Raw genomic sequence first — 5,601 nt, forward strand, 5'->3', positions numbered from 1 at the left:
TGTCACTGTCCACCCTGTCCACCCTGTCACCGTCCACCCTGTCCACCCTGTCCACCCTGTCACTGTCCACCCTGTCACTGTCCACCCTGTATAGTATAGTTGTTGTTTTTTTACATACTCTGATAAGATGGTGATGAATTCTTTGAATTCTTTGAATTCTTTATGAACTTTTTTCTCAAACACAGTCCATACTGCCAAAAAGGGTGAGTCAGAGGCCTGTTTTGAATGGTCTTTTTAGAGTAATGAGTCCAGGTGGAGCGGAGACAACAAGGCGATATCGGGAACACCGTGATGCTTGCCTGCCGCAGAGTGCATGGTGTATCTTAGGGTCAAATCTTTGCCCTCTGCTTTGTCTGATAAAAAATTATATACTGTTGTGTAGAGGAGGTCAGCTTCGTCTGGCCTCTCAAAAAAAAAAACATAAGGGTATCGGCCAATCAGATTGAACCTGGGCTCGTCATTGAATTGGTCAATTCATCATTAAAAAGGGAGGAGGCTGGAATAAACGTGGTGTCTACCCACTCACAGGCTGCCATAAGGAACTGCCGGAATTGAAACTGAACTGCCGGACCACTGATCTCCGGCCACCTAATGTCAGATTTCACATTCTGTAGTAAGCTCGCAAGTAACAAAATGGATGGAGACAAGGACTTGGAGTTTCTCGTTAGGAATGATTTTACCAAGCTACCTTTTGATTAAACAGGGAGGTGGCCCAACTGTGAAGCTTGACCTGACTCAGAGGAGAGCTGAGGGGAAAGCTGGTTCTGTTTGTGTGGCAAACTACAAATCGGACTGAAGCTCAAACTCAAACTTTTTGACTGAGTGAGAATGAACGAGACTCAGGATCAAGCGGCGGCCGTACGCCTGTGAAGACACAAACCAGCAGGTGGACAAAAATGCGCCATGTTGTAGAGAATGATTGCTGCCTTTTCGGGGGAAACAATGAATCAGCCAGTAGCTCGGGAGGCAACAAGGGGAAGTTTGTGGAGCCGATGTCCAGTTCAACACAACACTCGCAGAGAGTCTGGCATCAGCAAACACATTCACAGGTATGTCAAGAATATCATTAACGTAACTTCATTCATTCTTGTCGTCTGTGAAAGGAAATACTAAAGATAGATCAAAATTGCTATGTAACTGCCATCATATGCTGACACAATCCCAATGGCGCGCTGACCGGCTTCCTGTATGAAATTCCTCACATACCACCAAATGAATATTTCCATTAAATGGAAACCCTGTCATCAGCTGAGCTAACAGGCTATTCTGAGCCACACCACACGATAATTACATACACAGCTCAGATGGGAACATCAGCCGGACCACAATACTCAGCGTAAGAATGAAAATGAAGACTTTACATTATCTCTCCACATTATTTGTGTGCCTGCAGCCATTTTCTTTCAAATTACACTTAGTTTTGTCACTCTATCAATGTATGAACATTACATTAAACACAATACAAATGTCTACAGTGTGTAGCTTGCGGATGATTTCTCTTTTGCTCTTTCTTTGATTGATTATACTATAAACCAATTTTACAAACACACAAACGACAACAAGAATGAAAAACAAAAAAAAAAGAACAAAAGTAACAAAACCACCCACAAAAGACTTTACAATCTGTGCCACACACATTCATCTGGGATAGAAAAAAAACGTGCAAAACACTAGAAACACAAAATTCCCCTTTTTATTTAAGATTTCAGTCTGGTCAGTGCTCATCACGGTGCTGGGGCCTGATAAAGCTGAATGAGTGTAAAGCTGAATGGAGCCAGACAGGGGAGGCATGCGTGGCGCTCACGGTCACGTGGTGGATCACGTTTCCTTTGTCTCTGAGCCCCACGGCCCGCTTTGTCTGAACGAGGGGATACGATTTCCCCTCGTCTTTGATGTCCCCTCCTCCCACACTTCCACGCCTCTCTCTTCAGCCCTTATTTCCCCCTCCTCCCCCCATACCAACCCACCCACAGTCTCACACACACACACACACACACACACACACAAACACGTGGTCTAGCCCTCTGCTTACGGGAAACCCAACGCAAGGCTGCATCTGGAGGTGAATACATGGCCATGGCCGTGAGCCTGAATACCTCACTGAATGACTGCATGTGGAAAACATTCAGGATAAAATAAACTGTTGAGTTAGAATTTTGATATTGCCATAAAATGTCTCACTGTGAGAGTGGACAGAAAACTGTATTGTTTTGAGAAGCAGATAGACAGAATGTACCAGACAGACCTTGATTGTAGTGCTTTTGTTGTGCAAAACATATTCTAAAGTTTGATTATAGATACACGCCTGAACAAAACTGTTAGATTACCATAACATCACTACAGGAACGTGCTATCTGTGACGCACGAACCTAAACAGCAAATCAGAAAAGGTTATGTACTTTATGATGTCCAACAAGCATTTAAAAATGAGATGTTTGAATCAGTTAGAAGCTCCTCTGACCGCCCCCCCCCAGGGGTCCGTCATGAGCCCAGCGCTGTGTGCTTTATGTGTGACCAGAATAAACTGCTTGTGAGACCAGACTGAAAACCTCCGGCTGAAGTTCTTGGGCTGTCAATGAAAGAATCGGGAAGCTTCTAACAAAACTACAGGCCAAAAACCAAAAGTGAAGACACCATCAGCTTTATGTCCAAACAGAACATATATTTTTAAGCAGCAGACAATCTACTAAGAGCGTTCTACTAAAGAGCAAGTACTGTGACAGGAATCCTGTTGAATGTCTCCACATGCACTTTGATACTGGAGTTGATCTTTGTTCTCGGTGCATTGTGGAGTGATAACAAACAGTCCTGTTCCCAAACAGTCCTTCTCCAGTTTTGGCAACTGACGGTCAATCTTTCTGCATCCACTTGCACACAGATTGCCTTATAAGGGAAAAGTTCAGAGCTAAAGATAAATCCACGGGGGAGGTTTTAGAATGCAATCGTTGTATTTTAGTTATAACAACAAAATATCTTCTTATATATAGTTGCTAGTTGCTTCTGCTCTCACATAACCATTGCACACCCTTGGCATGAGTGAAACATCACAGTCATTTTGTGAGTTCATGGAAACTGAAATAGGCTTAACTATTTAACCACTAACTGTTTTGTCCTTTGGACACTAGCACTATGTAGAACTTTGAATTAGTCCAAGTTCTATAAACTCTATAATATATCACAGTATATACAATATACGGTCACAAAACTATGGATACATGGAGATTAGAATATATATGTGAACAATGAGGCTCCAGGAGGACACCAAACACCCCTCTGCACTGCTACGTGGGAGCCTGCACGGAAACCTGCTCTCCACTATAGAGACCTTTGTGTGAACAGGCCACACAAAGAAAGAAAGAAAGAAAATCTCACAAACAGAAACCAAAACACAAAGACATGCTGCATTATGTGTCATGTTTTTCACTGCTACCATACTGCTAATTTATTAGACACATTCCTATTGTCAGTGCTATAGCTGCTGTTAGCTGTTTGTTTTCTCAGACAGAAAGCCCCCCCCCTCTGAGCCTGGTTCTGTTCCAGGTTTCTTCCCGTTAAAGGGGATTTCTTCCAGCCATTCCAAGGATTCTTGAATCCTTAATGTTGAATTCCTGAATCGTTGGGTCTCTCTCTTAATTAAAGAGTTTGGTCTAGACCTGCTCTTTATGGAAAGAGTCTTGAGATAACGCTGTTATGAATTGGCGCTATATAATTAAAGATTGATTGATTGATTGATTGATTGAAGCATTAGAGATTTCACAGTTGTATTTGCTGTGACTGAGAGCAGGCCACCAAAAGGATAATGCAACATGTTCTGCCAGTTCCAGCGTTTGGTCTCTCCACAGTCCAAACACATGCAGGTTAAGTTAATTTCCCGTTTGGTGTGATGTTAAGTGTGAGCTGTCGTCATGTCATGTGAGACTGACCGGCACTACGCCCTTTCATCATGGATCAAGTGCAAGATCATTAGTTTGTGGGTGCGTTCCTTCAGTCATCAATATAATGTATGTTACTGATGTATTTAGTGTCAATCTGAATTAGACATGGTTTCTGTGGATATTTGCCCCAGCTCCAGCTACGTGGATCTATAGATGCCAATGTTGGTCCACCAGTTTGGTCCAGACTGAAACGTCTCAACGGATAGATTTCCATGAGATTGCGCGCTTGCTAAAATGAAGAACATGACACATGTTAAACATCAGCATGTGAGTATTGTCATTGTTAGCATGGTGATGTTAGCATTTAGCTCCAAGCACTGTCTGTGTCTGTGTAGCTTCACGGAGCTGCATACATGGCTGTGCACTCTCTGTCTGACATCTTGCGGACATGTTCGAAATATTGTCTCAGATAGATCCGTAGATTTAATCAAGTCGATCAATAAATCAGTTCAACACATCCATTGGGACATAAAGACGGGTAAGACTTTTTGTGGAATAACACAACCTTAAGCTGACTATATCCTTGGTATGCTAGAGATAAAGTCTAGTTAAAGCAGTAGAAACGTTATTCCAAAGAGAATTCACACAGCCTTGATACGTACAGCTTAGCATGTTTTAATATGCTACAATAAGACTACAAACTTCATCCAGGACAAAAATGCTACAGGCTTGAAAACAAAGCCAAACCATCAGTCTTCAGTTGCCCTCATGCTGCATTTTTGAAAAGCAAAATATTTACATTCAGTGTGTGACCTAAATTTCCATATGGCCTGTCTAAGGGGGGGGGATAATCCATCTTAACGTTTGCTGGGTATCTCCATCTAATTTATGCTGCAAAACAACATGTGGTATGTAAAGCATCCCTTTGATTGCATTGTTTTGGGGGCTTGTGCTGTCAGAGAAGGAGGGGGCCCCCACCCTGCCAGGGTCCGCCAGCCAGACTGCCGGGTCAGGGGGCCTCTTCCCGCACACAGCCGTTTGGCTATTGATGCAGCGTCCTTCCTCCAGCCGGGCTGATGTCAGGGCCGAGGAATGTGGAAAACACGACACACTGGGGGGCCTTGTTCTCCCACAGCCAATAGTCCTTGGGCAGGAATCCAAACCACATGCCACACACACAGCCTGAGAGGGAGCGAGGGGGTGGGGAGGGAAAACAGAAGAGGACCGAGAAAGGATCCAGGCTGAGAAAACGGGCTCTCTGGCAGCCTGCCAGTCGTCATATGGATGGAGTTTGATGAGGTCTAAAATATGCAAGAAGTGAAATGTGAGTTTTGACACGCAGGCGTCACAACAGGCCGCTGTCACATCACTACTGGGAGGAATCACAGATGTAATAGAGCACACTTTGGACCAGTGGTGGAACATAATGAAAGTACTTTTATTCAAGTACTGTTAAGTACAAAGTTGAGGAACTTTACAGGAGTCTTTTCTTTCCATCCCACTTTCTTTTTCATCTCGGAGGGAAATATTACACTTTTTACTCCACTGTGTTTATCAGAAAGCCTTAATTACCAATCACCTTACAAATTAAGGCTTTTGCACACACAACATACTAAGTTATAACATGATGGTTGGTTAAATTTAACTACCCGACAATATATACAAGTACGGCTGAAACTGTTTGCCTATTAATCAATTCGCTGATTGGCAGAAAATAAATCAGCTG

The sequence above is a fragment of the Pempheris klunzingeri genome, chromosome 8, assembly GCF_042242105.1.
Source record: "Pempheris klunzingeri isolate RE-2024b chromosome 8, fPemKlu1.hap1, whole genome shotgun sequence".
Taxonomy (NCBI): Eukaryota; Metazoa; Chordata; class Actinopteri; order Acropomatiformes; family Pempheridae; genus Pempheris; species Pempheris klunzingeri.